Source organism: Ochotona princeps, chromosome 25, assembly GCF_030435755.1.
Source record: "Ochotona princeps isolate mOchPri1 chromosome 25, mOchPri1.hap1, whole genome shotgun sequence".
Taxonomy (NCBI): domain Eukaryota; kingdom Metazoa; phylum Chordata; class Mammalia; order Lagomorpha; family Ochotonidae; genus Ochotona; species Ochotona princeps.
Window position 1 is genome coordinate 11991527 of NC_080856.1, and position 15974 is coordinate 12007500.

Genomic DNA, 15974 nt, shown 5'->3' on the forward strand with positions numbered 1-15974 from the left:
CCCTGGCAAGAGAACTGGAGTTAATGCTTTCAGCACAAGAATAGCACTGATTCGAGTATCACATCTCCTACACTGATGCTTCAGAGCTTTGAACAAAGAACAGAATATTAGTCCCTTCATTGCCCAAGGAGGATGTTAACCTGCACCTCCACAAGAGTGGGGACACCACGAAAGTCACCTTCTCCCGCTGGATGGGCCAGCTGCCAACTGTGAACGGGAACTTGGTTAGAGTAAAAGATTCTTTGTCAGGAAGGTAGAAATTGTGACATTAGGGACTAGCCTGGGCGGGAGGAGAAAGCTTCAATGAAATTTGCAAGTTCATTTTGGTTTATATACCTGTTGGAGCTGAGACATTAAATACAGAAAGCTTTTAATCTAGGTATTTTAAACACTACTTGATACCACAGCTGAGTGTCACTCAACAGAGAGTACTTCAAGGACAGAGCTATCTCTGAACCAGAATAAGACCCCAGGAAGGCTGATTCAGCCCGAGCATTTGGGACAGGGTTATTTTCTTTTGTTTCAACATTCACTTTTGACAGAGCTGGCTTTTCTCTTTGCCCCTGCTGGAGAGCTAATAACTTACTTCGCATTCACCTTACTCCAGTCCCCCACACAGACAAGCCAGGCTAACTTGATATGCAGGCAGGCCAACTCCTTTATTGACATTTTTTTTCTTGTTACACCTGTCACATCTATCAGGAGAGATAGGGAAATGCCCCAAATAATCAAATACAAGCACGTATCAGGGAACTTAGCATGACAACAAAACAACCCTGAAAAATAAGCATGATGTGATATCTTAGTGTTCAAGTATGAGAACGAGGGACATGTGATTAAAAACAAAACAAAACAAAAAGGCAGGAAGATGATAGCCAAAGCCTCTCCTGTTTCAGGCAGGGAGGGCTATCTGTCCCTGAGACTTCTAAAGATGCACTCAGCTCTTGCACGCACCTGAGCATTCCACCACCGTGGCAAACATCGAAAATAAATAATCCAAATCAGCTTGGCCATATTAACTCTAAAATTTACTTGACTAGTGAGAAAGAATTTGCTTCAGGCCATCTAGGTCAACAGGCTTGAAGAGGGAATTCCAAAGATGAAGGCCCTTCATAGAGAATGCTCAGCCTCCACACCTGTGTAGTTCTAAATCAGGGGGCTTAGCACCTGCAAGCGCTCCAGCTGCTGTGAGGGCAAACCCAGGAAAGAGGTGGTCACTGGCTATAACCTAAATCCCCCCACTCTGCTGGCTCTCCCTCAACCCCTGAAACAGAATGCTGTTGAGGTCTGCTACCTTGATTCGCCCCTGACAGCAAAGAGCCAACTCACGAGGTATGGAAGCCTGGAGGGAACAAAGGCCCGTATGGATGTATGTGAGCTCATCCTTTGGTAGGATGAAAAGTAGGTACTCTTCAAAAGGTCTGCTCTGTGGCCCAGGGGCTCGTTACTGAGAGCAGAGCTGCACTGCCCACACAAAGGCAGGTGGGGAGGGAAGGGGTTCAGTGAAGTGAGAATACAGACAATATGGAACCAAAGATCATTGCATCTTAAAATCTGCCAGCTGCAAGCAAAGCCATTTAAAGCCTGTTGGTAAGAGCAGAGAATGGACTTGGCTGCAAGACACGCTTGTGTGTTTATTGTTCTCAGGTAGCATCTGTGATGGCTGCTGGAAATGTTTGCTGAGTTTTGTCTCTATTTTTAAAGCCTTATCCAGCAAAATCAATGTGAGCTTGTGGGAGGCAGAATGATGTCTGCTCTCACCTCCACTCCACCCCCTCCCCAAAAGATCTCCACATCCTATCCCCAGGAACCTGTGAATACTCGTGCGTTTGGTTTCAGGGCAAAGCAGAATTAAGATGCAGATGAAGTTAGATAATCAGTTATGCCTATAAAGGGAGATTTCTGTGGCTTGTCCTAGTGGGCGCAGAATAATCAAATGAGTTTTCATAAATGTAGACGAGTTTGAAGAGGTGGGAGTGATACGAGAGAGACTCAGCCTGTTACTGCTGGCTTTGAAGATGGGGTGCAGGGCCCAAGCGATGGATTGCAGTCAACCTCTTCTCTGGAAGCAAGACAAGGCACAGACTGCCCCACAGCCTACAGAAAAGAGTGAGGTCCTGACCGTGCCTTTATTGTATCCCATTCCCATATGGGCTAACATGCTAGATGATAAACTTGTGTGGTTTTAAGCCACTGAGTTGTTGGTAATATGTTGACAGCAGTAAAAAGAAGCTAACACGAAGCCGCACAGCCCAGGTGATGTGTAAATGTGTAGTTTTTGCATTAGGCTTTGTCTTGAGTGATCAGCAACAGGAAATCAACAAACACTTGGGAGACAGAAAATGGAACTCATTGCTGAAGTTGGAGTCCTGTATTCCTTCTGCTTGGTCAGCCGGCAAACATCCCAGTTTCGTCTCCAGCGTTTGACACAGTTACCTATTAGGAATATGGACAGCACTTAGCACTTACCAGGAAAACCAGTTTCCAGCACACAATTCATCACAACACAACTGGGTTTTTCCTAAAGAATGACTTGTTCACTGAATAGTCACACAGCTAAAGGTAATTTAGCCTAGGGACGAACTGTCAGGGGCTTAAGCTAGTCACCTGTCCTGTACCTAATGACCAATTTATTGTGGGAGAATATTTTTTTCTTTGCCCAGTTCTCCCAGTCCCTCCCCATAAGATGATGGTGCTTTAGGTTAATACGCTGTGCCATATTCAAGTTCATTTAAAAAAAATTACTGCCAGGATCAGAAAAGAAATTTTGGGGTATAGAAAATTTATTTATGAATCAGGATACAAACTAACTTTGAATGTGAGGGTGATCGAGGAGAAGTACACCTGAGGTCTGATAGACAGTTTTAAATTTTAAAATTGAGGGGGGGGGGCTAGCCTTGCAACATGCAGATGAAAGCAATCTGACTTAAAAGCATCACTGTGACATCACATGCTTTTAATGATGCTATACTTCACACAATTCTTGGCACAAAATTATTCTTCCCAATAACAGCCTTGAATGGAAACCAATCACCTTGAGTAGAAACCACTAGCGTTACCCCACCTGACTAGGTAGCCTACGGGGAGGGGGGGGGGATTTACTAAAGACAGACGTTCATTTGCATCCATATGATTCATACTGAATACTAGCCCCATTACTTTTTCAACAAGTGGCTGAGGGGCCAAACTGGTCCTGAACCAACTTCGGGAATCCAGAGGGGCCAGTGGATGAGCCCCGGGGCGTGGTCTCCTCGGAATGAGCAAGCACATTTTCAGCACAATTGGCTGACTAATCATGTGTTGCAAATTTGCCTGATATGTTTGGCTGTGTAAGCAATTATGTTTCCACTAAAAGCCTTGTTTGGTAATGCTTTTGTTCTGCATTTCTTACAACTGAACTAACGGAGGGAAGAAATTTCAATAGAAATGGTTTTCAGTATGTTTTGTTTTGCTTTTCAACTTTTCAAAACATTGTTTAATTAAGCTAGCCAGCTGATCCAAGATTTATTATACCTGCAAACACCATACAACCACAGAAAACCAAGAGGAAAAGAAACACAAAGGATGATAATTTTCACACTAAGAAGAGATTTCTGATGAAAAGGCCTATGTGTGCCCTGAACTTTATCATTTACTTAATTTTGATTAATTTTACTGAATGCCCTGTGTAACATGCACAGTTTTAGTTCTGGATGTTGAAGATAAATAAGACAGTTGGTGTCAGACCCCAAAAAACATCCATCCAAATAGGAATAAGGTATATTAAGAGCCACACACAAAGAAATCATGTATTAAGCTGGCTCTTAATACATGACTTTCCAACAACAAGTTCTCTCACAGCATCCACTAGGATTTTGGTATTCCAACATATCAGATTGTTAATTATTTTCAAAACTATTGTGCACTGATTTAACGGTAGCTCAAAAAAAGTACTGATGTTGTTACTTGAAATTATCTAAGAAATTAGACAATTAAAAATAGATTTTTAAAAAAGATTTATTTTTATTGGAGAAGCAGATCAGAGAGAAGAAGAAACAGAGAGAAAAATCTTCCATCTTCTGGTTTACTTTTCAAATGACCACAACAGCCAAAGCTGAGCTGATCCAAAGCCAGAAGCCAGGAGATTCTCTCAGGTCTCCCACATGGGCGCAGCATCCGAAGGCTTTGAGTTGGCTTTGGGGCTGCTTTCCCACTCCACAAGCAGGGAGCTGGATGGGAAATGGAGCAGCATCTTTAGTGGGTCCTGGTGCTTGAAAGGTGAAGATTTAGCCATTGAGCCTTCGTGCCGCCCCCTCTTTTTAAATGTATGCATTTGAGTGACAGAAAGCGGAAGAGAGACAGGCAGAACTAGAAGGAAATGTGCCATGTGCTAAGGTATCCCCCAGATGTTTGCAATGGCCTGGGCTGGACCACGCTGAACCAAGCAGACAGGAGATGCATCAGGGACTTCCTTGCAGGTGGCCAGAGCCAACTTACAGGAGTCCCACTTACTGCACTAGTAGGAAGTTGGAATTAGAAGCAGACCAGGAACTCAAATCCAGGCATACAGATATAAGATGTGGGTACCCCAAATGGGGGCTTCAAGCAAATGCCCTTCCCCAAAATAAACAAATCTTTTTTTTTTTTTTTTTGAAAGGCAGAGTGATAGAGGGAGGGAGTGAGGGAAAATAGATTTTCCATCCATGGATACACTCCTTAAACAATCAAAACAGCGAGATCTGGAATACCATTTGGGTTTCCAAAATGGATGGCAGGGCTTCAAGTACTTAACATTATCCACTGATTCTTCCAGCACACTAGCAGCAAGCTGGATGAGAAGGCGGAGTAGCTGCAACAAACCAGCCCTCAGATATAGTGGGGGCAGCATGTGGCAGCTTGGCACACTGTGTCACAACACCTGTCCTATAAACCAATTTTAAAACACTCACAGTTGTCGAAAACCATGGAATTTCAGGCCTTAAAATGCATGGACCTGCAATGACTTCCAAAAGTTGTTGCATATGGAGATGCTATGATCTAGATAAACCCAGTGTTTCAGAATTTCAACCCCAGGAGCAGCATATTATCATGCCTTTCATTAAAAGATTTCCCTGTGCAAAATCGGGCTGGCACTTCCCATGTGAGCAGGAAGACCTGTGTTTGAATTCCAGCTCTTTGCTTCCTCCCTGTGACAGTGGGGTCCCTGGAGTCTTTCCAACTTTCAGTTTCTTCACCTGATTGGAAGGCAGACTTACTCGTGTCACAGAAGAGACATCACTGGTAAGTGAGAGTGCACAAGAGAACCTGCCTAGAGCAGGGCCTTGGCAGAGAACAACTCTCGAGAAACATTCAGTGTAGAGGTGAGGAGTCAGCATGGTGGTATGGCAAGGTAATCCTCTGCAAGCCTCAGCATTGCATATGGGCTCAGATTCGTGAGATTCGTGTCCCAACTGCTCTACTTCCCAGTTAATGCCTTGCTTATAGCCTGGAAAAGTATCCGCAAATGGCTCAAGTTCTTGGGACTCTATACCATGTGGGAAACCTGGAATAGGCTCCTGTCTCCCAGCCTCAGTTCAGCTCAGCCACAGGAACTGTCCAAGTTCTAATATCCTGAAGGTAAATAGAACATAGAAAACATGGGACAAAATGAATCCTTTTTATTTTAGTATTTGAGTTATGCTTCTTTGGCTTGGGTCTTACACACTTAAGCTTTCAAGCCAAAAATTGGGTACCATCTTAAAGTATCCTGTAGCCCATCATTCACTTAACCCTTTCTTCAGAACCTACAGATTGTACTCACAAAACATGTTTTAAGCCAACTCCATTCTGCTTCCTGTGAACTCCATCCTTGTTAAAATCTTTCTTCATCAAATGCCTTTGGACTTACACACGATCCTTTAAGTAAACCAAAACTTTGGGCACCATTCAGTTTGCTTGGAGTAACACCACCCATTACATAGTAAATGGTCAATTAACATCAGCTTTTTATTAATGTAGGTTATTTTTAAATACTACTTCAAAATTTGGTTCCATAGAAATCTCCAAGAAGGGCACTGTGCACCTAGCCATTCTATGCATACCTCCAAACTGGAATCTCAATATGTGTCTGTATTTCTCATAATTAGCTCCAAGTTTGTCAGGGATATGGACTTTCATTTTTGTAGCTCTGGCATTTACTCAATTGCTGGTCACATGACAGATGCTGAACAAAATTTCCTTAGACTGCAGGAAATCTCCATAGTTAAAACTAAAGGCAAAAAATAAAGCCATGCTATTATAAATTGACTTCAAATTATTATTCTACTTCTGTGTCTCTAAGTGTTTTATTGTATGGGTAGACAGTCTGGAAACTACTCTGATAAAATTAATGGGATCATCTTACCTCACATGTTGGTATAACCTGTTGTGGTGAATACTATGCTATGCAAAACCCTGTATGATTGTCAGAGTCTTTGGGGTCAATGTTATTCAGATGTCCCAAAGCAAAGCCATGATCTTTTCCTTAACTGAGTCCTCTCTGCCACAGTGAAGTGTGCATGATAATGAAAATGAGTCTTGGGAAATTCTTACCCAAATACATTCCAAAAAGACACACCTTCAGCCAGTCCCTCCAAGGTGGGGGAAATTTCTGTTGTCTGGCCTTTTAAGCACTCTGAGAAGACCTAGGCCAACTTACTGGCAGAACTAGATTAGTTCTTTCTGACTCAACAAGAAAATTATTTCAGCCTCTAGCACTTGCAAAATAAGATATCTTGCACTGGGGAGATTATAAACAATGGGGACTCACTTCCCACAACTCAGGAGACTGGGAAATCCAAGTTCAAAAGTCTGGCAGATGAACTATCCTGGGATGGCACAAGCCTGGTTCACAAGCTGTGCCCACATGCAATAGCAGTGACCACACAGTGCTCTGGGGCCTTTTCACACTGGGTCTTAGTCAAAAGGACAAGAAATGATCTCCAGGGAATTTTTTTTAAATGAGGATGCTGAATCCCAATCACGAGGGCTCTCCATTCTTACCACTTAATGATCTCCAAGCCTCCACCACCTTGTAACACCCTCTCGGTGAAACATGCATTTGTGGGGAACTTGAACACTTAGAAATAGCAAGAATCTTCTGAATTGTGTGGCACTGGAAGAAATGGCCTTGGTGCGAATTCAAAGGTGTTATACTACTAGACTAATAGAACAATATGGCTTGTTCCTGCAGAGCAAAAGGGCCCTGTTTTGGTTTGAATGTGGATTGCCTGCACCTCTAAATGCAGGCAGGAGCTTAACTCATAAAGTCATATGTCAGCATTCAGGGAGTGAATCCCTGATGAGAAATCTCTTTCTGTCACTCTCTTTCTCCTTCTTTTCCTTTGAAATATAAAAATGATTTACAAACAAAAAGAACATGAATTCCCCATGCATTTTTTGAAGCTCATCTTATGTTTCATCCCTCAATTAGTTTTTAATGATGATACTAACTTGTTGAGCAGTTCCTGTATTCCTATGATCCTTTTACACTTGTTAGGACACAGTTCACTGAAGAAAGTGATCTCTGTTGACCTTGGGTTGCTGCTATGTTTTCCAGGGCTTAGATTAAGGCTTGATTTGAAAATGACACTAAATAAATATTTTCTCATTAAATTGTAAATTAACTTAATAAGCCTTCTGTTGGGCTGAGCAGAAGTGCCTCCTGAAGGAGCTGAGTGCATCAGAGGACAAGCCAGGAACACCTGGTAACTATGGAACACCAAGCAGCAACCTGAGTCCTGGTGCTCTCTCTCCTTCCTGCCTCCCTCTAGCCATAAACAAAACAAGAAAGCGTCCCTAACCTCAGTGTTGTCTTTGCCAAGGTCAAACAGACACTCCCACCCAGGAATGTTTGGAATGCGGAGTCTGCATAGAAGATCATGATGACTCATCACCAGCATGAGCAAACTGAGCACCTGCCAGCTTCCCTCCGTCTTCCCCCAGTCCCCGCCAACACACACCTCTAAGATGTGTAAATGCCTAGTACTGTCCACCCTGGGTGGCCATTTCCTTTACATGGTCACCTCATCATGTGGAAGTGATCCCTGGCTGTCTCCCATCAGTCTCTCGCTCTCTCTCTGCCGTGTCTTCTTGCGTGAATAAAGATGTCCAGTGCGACTGACTGCATTTGATGTATGAGTTTGTAGGGATAATTCCTAACACATCTGCCAAGTTTGTTCCTCCGCTTGTGATACCTACAATCCCATTTAGGGGTACCTTGATCAAGTCCCAGCTTTATCCTCAGTTCCAGACAATAAGCATCATTGGAGGCAGCAGATGATGGCTTCAGTGTCTGAGTCCCTGCTGACCATGTGGGAGGTCTGGCCAGAGAGCCTGGCTCCTTGCATCAGCCTGGTGTCGCCCCAGCAGTTGTTGACATTTGAGGAGTGAACTAGAACAAAGGCAAACTAGAACAGTCATCTCTCTGCTTGTCTTTATCTCTCTGTATTTCAAATAAAAATTTCTCTTAAAACAAAAGAAACATTTAAAAGGAAGGCCATAGGCTGATGTTGTGTAGTAGTAAGTTAAGCTTCCTCCTAACGTGCTTGGGAAAGCAACATAAGATGGTTCCAGTGCTTGGGCCCCTGCAGCCTGGAAGAAGCTGCTAGCCCCTGACTTCAGCTCTGCCTGGCTGGAGCTATCGCAGCCATTTGGAGAGGAAAGTGGATGATGAAAGAGTCTCTCTCTGAATTTTTTCCCTCTCAGTAACTCCATCTTTCATAAAAAAGTAAAATAGAATAGAATCTTAAAAAAATTTTTTTAAAGGTTTCTTAAAAAAAAAAAAGAGAAAATTGGTGAAGAGACAAGTGTGTTTACTCGTGCATTTGCAACCCCATCCTGCAGTGAAGGAACTTGAACTGGGAGGACCTCCGGATGTTGCAGGATGCAGGATGCAGAAATCTACCCACACCAGCACACCAGGACTTGTTCCTTCTGTCTTCATTTTCATCCACTGCCTTTATCTAGATCTCTGGCCCAGAGCACCCTGAATGCAAATGGAGACAGCTACTACGACCCTGAACTGAAGAGCCTGTTAGTGGCTGCAGTGGCTCAGAAGCCAGGAATTGATTCTGAGTCATCCAGTCTCCACATTCCAAAGTAACTTCCCTCCATCAGATGAAGTTACTCATCATTTACTGCAGTTATTGATTAGCTCTTGAATGCCACTCACATTCGCATTTTTTGAAAAGTTCAATTGGTTAATCCTTCTCCTTTTTGTACCAGGATCCTGTATGGGTGCTCGTTCCTGTCCCAGCTGCTCCACTTTCTATCCAACTCCCTGCTTGTGGCCTGGGAAAGCAGTCAAGGACGGCCTGAGGCTTGGGACCCTGCACCCGTGTGGGAGACCTGGAAGAAGTTCTTGGCTTTGTGACCCAGTGGGAAAGCATTGCTTACTAGTTTACAATCCACCTTTTGCAAATTGTTACAAAGATCACTTGACATAGTCCCTCTATATGTGCCTCCTAATGGGCATTGAAATGATTGCTTAAAAGAGAGCATTACAGAAAACGACTGTTGTTTATTCTGATCAAGCCATGATTTCTAAGTTCTTCAGCACAGAACATAAAGAAAAATATTCACCACCTGACTTTGATTCGATTTTTGAAAGTACGCCCAAATTTGTCATATAACTTCTGCCAAAGGATTTAAGCCTTTTTGAATATCTGATCTCCACGACTGTCTTTCAAATTTTATGTATCATGTGTTCTTCGAGTGACCTAATAATTTTTCTAAATGCTAGAATAACAATTTTCATGCCAAAATGCACCTTTTAGAAAATCACAATAGTAACGGTTATTTGCCCAGGACTGTTCCTGTAGTGCAGTGACAACCACTGATGCACGTATTATCCAATAATAACAGCTTTAAATTTATGCAGAGGGAGAACTAATGAGATATTTCCATTCTGCAGCGGAGACTACTCTAAGACTCTTTCTCAAATGATGGGGAATGAAAGGTGAAATAAGTATTGTCAAATAACTCAAATAACTGGTTTTGCATCAGACTGAGTAGTAAATAAAGCTTCAACAGTGCGAATGCCAAGTCTGGGGACTAATGTGTGAGCCTGGCTTCTGAGCCTGGGGACAAACAAATACATGAGATTATGTCATGAAGCTCAGACACCATTTAATAGTTACTGGGAAAAGTTTGATCTCTAAACTGATGTTAAAATTCACCTGTTTAATCATTTTTTTCAATCATTTGAAAAAGTTAACTTTAATTCAATTTCTATTATTGAAAAGGCCCAAACTGTAAATAATTGTATGGTATTGCAAATAGGACTGAAGGATTCTTAAGATCTAATTTTTTTATTATTATTTTTAATTCATTAATTACATTGTATTATGTAACACAGTTTCATAGGTACTTGGGTTCTCCCCACCCCTCCCCAAACCATCCCACCATGGTGGATTCCTCCACCTTGTTGCATAACCACAGTTCAAGTTCAGTTGAGATCTCAGGTGATATATTTCTGTTGAGGCTCTGTTGATTTGGTGTGTTCTGGACTAGCTGTTCAGAGCTCTGTGCTTTTGTTAAAGGGCACTACATAAAATATATCAATTGGCAGGCAGTTAACATTCCAAGGACTGTGATCTTAGAGAATACCCAAACATTCTGAGCAATTTTCCCCTGAAAATCCTTTTTTTTTTTTTTTTTTGCATTGTGGAGGACACACTAGTCTAGATGATCATAAGAACTTTATTTTAGGGGAAATGACACTTTTAAATTTTATAACTTTATTCCCCAGCATATTTAGTCAAAAAGGTTTGGCAATTGTTCAATGTGACATTTTTTACAGCATGTATTTGAAGAAGAGGGAGGTTACAGGGACAGATCAAGGATTTCTCCGTGGTAACACTTGCCCCAACGGCCAAGATCGGGAGGAAGAGATTGAACCTCAGAGTGGCTTTGCCTGCTGTCAGAACCCTTAGGTGCCCTCACAGGTGCCAGAAGGCTGCTCCACGATTTCCATGACACGTGCCTGTTTAATAAGATTGGAGGTTAATACCTTTTAGGTTTTATTTGTTGTTGTTTTGTGGCTATTTTCTTCATTTAATTTTATTTTTCACTTTTTAAAAATGTAAAAGGAATTCAGTGACCAATTTTTTTTACAAAGCAGCTGAATCCTCTGTGGACCCAATAAAATATATCTATAGTGTTTGGCACTACAAGGTGACAGGGGTTTCAACTGTAAGTTTAAGCTTTAGATTTAGTTCTCTCTTCACTTTAATCTCTAAATAGCTGTCCTTATATTAAAGTATACCTTAAACAGAGATGGAATCTGCAAGTGATTAACAAGAGATTCACACCGTTAGTCCGAGCACCTCTTCAATTTCATAATCATGACATGAATAGCTGTTTGATCATGACAGGGACACTTTGTGAAGTAACTTTGTATATTCTTTCATGTATCCTCCTTCTTTGTATTAGAATGTTCACTGACAAATCTTTTTTTTTCTAGAAAAAAATTTTTTTTATTGATTACATTGCATTATGTGACACAGTTTTATAGGCACTGGGATTCCCCCTACCCCTTCCCAACTCCCCCCTCCCACCACCATGGTGGATTCCTCCACCTTGTTGCATTACCACAGTTCAGATTCAGTTGAAATTCTTTCATTGCGAGCATCTACCAAGCATAAAGTCCAGCATCTTATTGTCCAGATAAGTTCAACAGTTTGCACCCGATCTCGTCTGATCTCGGAAGCTAAGCAGGGTCGGGCCTGGTTAGTACTTGTGACAAATCTTTTAACCCCAATGATACTCAGATAGGAAGGAGCAGTTATTTCTGTCAGTAGACATGTTTATCATCAACAATAACTTTGAAAACTAAAGAAAGGAATTTAGAAGGTAAATTCAGTTTCCATTATTGAGAAAATGACTGATATTTATTTCAAAAATTTGGGAAATTTTCACAGGGGAATGTGAAATCAGAAATGTATGTTTGGGTCTTAAAAGTTATGATTGTGTTTTCTTTCTGAAGTGTGTGTGTGCGTGTGTGTGCGTGTGTGCATGCACGCTTATATGCACACGAATGGGCTGATGTCACTCAGCAGCCTCACACAGGAGATGCAAATTTCTCAGAATATTCAAAGCTCATGACTCATCATAAAGATCATCAAATGATCTGTTTATTTGGTGTCACACTGTACCCTAAGTCTGTGTTGATGGCAGCTGAATATGGACAGGGTAAAAGGAACAACCCATCCAACAGGGAGTGATACCGTTTAAGTTAGTACTCACTTAAGTTACACATTCTTTTACAAGCATCTTGAGCCCCAGTCCTTAAAACATTTCCTAGGCAGTTTAAACACTGAACACTTGAAAAAATATGTCACTTCATCACATACAGGTGTTAAAATGTATCTGGGGCCTGGCACAATGGCTCAGTGGCTAAATCCTTGCCTTCCAACCGCCAGGACCCTATATGAGTGCCAGCTAGTGTCCTGGCTGCTCTACCTCTCACTCAACTCCATTTGTGGCCTGGGAAAGCAGTGGAGGATGGTCCAAAGCCTTGGGACTCTGGATCCATGTGAGGGACCCAGAAGAAGCTCCTAGCTCCTGGCTTCCGATCGGCTCAGCTCAGTCCATTGTGGCCACTTGGGAAGTGAACCAGTGGGTGGAAGATCTTTCTATCTCCCCTTCTCTCGTGTAAATCTGCCTTTCGAATAAATCAATCCAAATACATCTTAAAACAATTTTATTTGTGTATCATTTTTGTAAATGATTTGTAAAAGTAACGATTTGAATGTTTCATTTTCAGAATTCCTGTCCAGAAAAACAAATGACTCCGAAAGACTTGCCATGTGTGTTTCCGGTCTGCTCTCTGAGATTTTAGGCTGACATCTTTCCCGGGTTTTTCTGTCTTTATGCTACTTTTTCAAAATAAAAAATAATTCGATGACCAACATTTTAAAAAGCCATTGGATGCCCCCCTCCAAAAAAATCTCTATAGAAGACCAGGTGTTCCACACTGCAGGATGACAGGCACTGGGTACAAGGTTTAAGTCCCAAACACTTGCCAAGCCAGTTTTACTTCTCTAGTTTTTATCGCTAAACTGTTCACCTTTACCATAATACAGATAAAGTGGGATCACATCTTGTCGCATAGCTGCGGGAAGCTAACAAATACACCGGACAGTCCCAATTGGTATTCATTTACTTTCAACTAATCGATAGTTTAAAATGAATTCTCATCTTCACGTTTCTTTTAAAGTCAGTTTTTATCCTCTGGAACATTTTTTTTTACCCAAGGGATCCTTTCACTAGCAAACATTAAATTATGCATAAAATAAAAAAATACTCTACATATTTCTTTTCCTTCTAATTATGTCAGCTTTAGGAATACAGACTGAGGTTAAAGAAAAAGGCACACTTTCCTCCGTAGAGGCCTCAACCTGCCTGCTTTTGCCACTGAAAGTAGGTCTGAAACAGGGCTTAGCTGAAAACACCTTCCTGGAAAAGTCACTCACCGTAGTCCTGTAGCTTCCCCAAGCCCTGCAGGATGGCTTAGATGTGGCTGATATTTGCAGAAGGGGAAAAAAGCAAAAACAGAAACAAAAAACAAACAAACAAAAACAAAAAACAGTCATCAAAGCACAAAAAAGGCTAATAATGTTTTCCTTTGTCTGGCATTGATTGTAAGGCTCAGAATCTATGATGTCAAAATGTATCAAATTCAAAACATGCAAATAGGAGATGATTGCGTGTGTTCGTGTTGGGGGCGGGGTGGAATTTGGAACCCGAAGGTGGTTATGAATGAAATACATTTGACTAACTGTCCCCATCTTTATTGGCTAAGTTTGCATATATGATCTAATTTATAAATCCTCAATTCCTAAGGAAGTGATTTTATACAAATTGTGGGACATGTGCGCACAAACGTATGACTAGGCTCTGACATGGAAGAATGGTCTCTCCGAAAAAATAAAATCCTAGTGGTTATAAATGGGTCAAAAAAGAATTAGATTTTTTTATTTATACTTCAGAAATGTCATCAAGTGAATGAAATGATTTCATATACATTTTTACATCCAACAGTAGTGACACAATGTTCATACATTAATTCTATAGTAAAATGTACATCCTTTTTTGTTAAGTAAGATTTGCCAAGCCTTCATGGACAAAAAAAAATGTAAAGCAAAAACCCTTTCATTGCAACCTGGAATGGTGGAACAGCAGGGTGAATCCTGCCCTTTCAATAGCTTTATACCATTAATGAAGCTATTGTCCAAATGTGTGTTCATATGGCATGTGTAGGACAAAGTCTCACAAATTCTCCAAAATGTGAAGGTCCAATTTGAAAACTTTACAAAATAGTCTAGCGGATTTTGTGACTGAATCTGCCCTGGGACGTTACGGTCCAGGATGGTTTATTTTTAAGGGTTCTTCTGCAGCTCTCTTCCTAGCTGACTATTCTCGGATTCCCTAATCACAAAGAAACGCACTCTCGTGCAGTTAAGCAGCTGTGGACACAGAACACTGGTGACATTTTTCTCCATGTCTGAGTTATCTACAGAAAGCCCAGCTAGTGGTAACTCTACCAAATACCTGTAACATTCACATAAAATTTTAATTGATTTTCAAACAGTACAACTGTACCACGAATCCAACCACATAGAATATAACCCTTAAGCCCACTAGGTTTAAGCAATTGTGTCTTTGTAGACTAAAACTACGTAAAATAAAATCTGATAACTCCCTGGTGTTAGAGGTAGACAGTTTTCTTTCAACTCCTAGGTTTGGTCCTTTATTTTATTCAGCAGTGAAAGCCATGAATACAGAACGAAGAACAGCTGTTACAATTCTCAACCATGACTTCTAACGTCAGAGAATTCAAAGTATGAACATCGTACACAGTAATGAAAAGTATCAAAATTAGTTTACCTCAAAAAAGATAAATAAAACAGGTATATTCCACCAATACATAAACAGATGTTTGTGCTACAGTGACAATTTGCTGTATACAAAAGATCATAGTCCCCATAATCGGCTTATGATAGAAGCAAGAATACATGAGCCATTTAAATTGTCAGACATTATGCTTTATAAGGTATGCACAGAAGTTCAAGCAATAAATACATACATTAGTTCAAAGCCTTACAATAGCTACGCAAAGCAGATGCAGAAAAGCAGATTTGCTATTACTAGCAAGCAATGATATAAGAGTAAAAATTCATGAAATGCATTAAAGCAACATTTTTCTTAGAAAAAGTCTGGTCATTTATGGGTCCACCAACATTTTTACATAATATGCACAATTATCAAAATACAGACCAAGCATTTCAGAAAACTCCAAAAAACCTAAAATCTATTTTCAAAGCAATTGCAGTTTTGGAGGTTTTTCTGGTATAATGTGCAAGCAGCTATTTTTTTTTAATTGTATTCATATAAAACCCATGCAAAACTCTACAGGTATATGCATTCTGTGGCTGAGACTTCCTTTCAAAAGTTTTATAACTGAGGTATGCATACTTTAGCATTGTAGTCTTAGGCCACCCTCCTGATGGTAAACCTCTCCCGGTTACTTCCAGTCCATCAAAGCCTTTTGAATATGCACCTGAAAGACCTATTTTCCCTTCCAGATAATCTTTAGAGTAGGATCCTAGATGACTGAGAATCATCCTGTCCAATACCAATCTTCCTTTTGCCTCCATAATATCAACTGGTTCATTGATCATGACCCAAAGACAAACAGAATGAAAAGTAGCAGTTACTGTGGCGTTCTCACGTTTCATGCAATCTGCCATAGTTGTTCTAATTTTTTTTTCTTTTTTTTCTTTTTTTTTCATTTTTTTCTTCTTTTTTTCTTTTTTTTTGCAGAGGTAGAAGCTTTCAGAAAGCCTTTTGGGTAAGTGGGAAAACCCTTTTGAAAGCCGTTTTGTCCTTTTATTTGGTGTGATAGATGACTGGGTATCTCTCTAACTCTATTTGCTGACTCCAGCAAAGAATAAGTGATGAGCTTACTTTGCAAG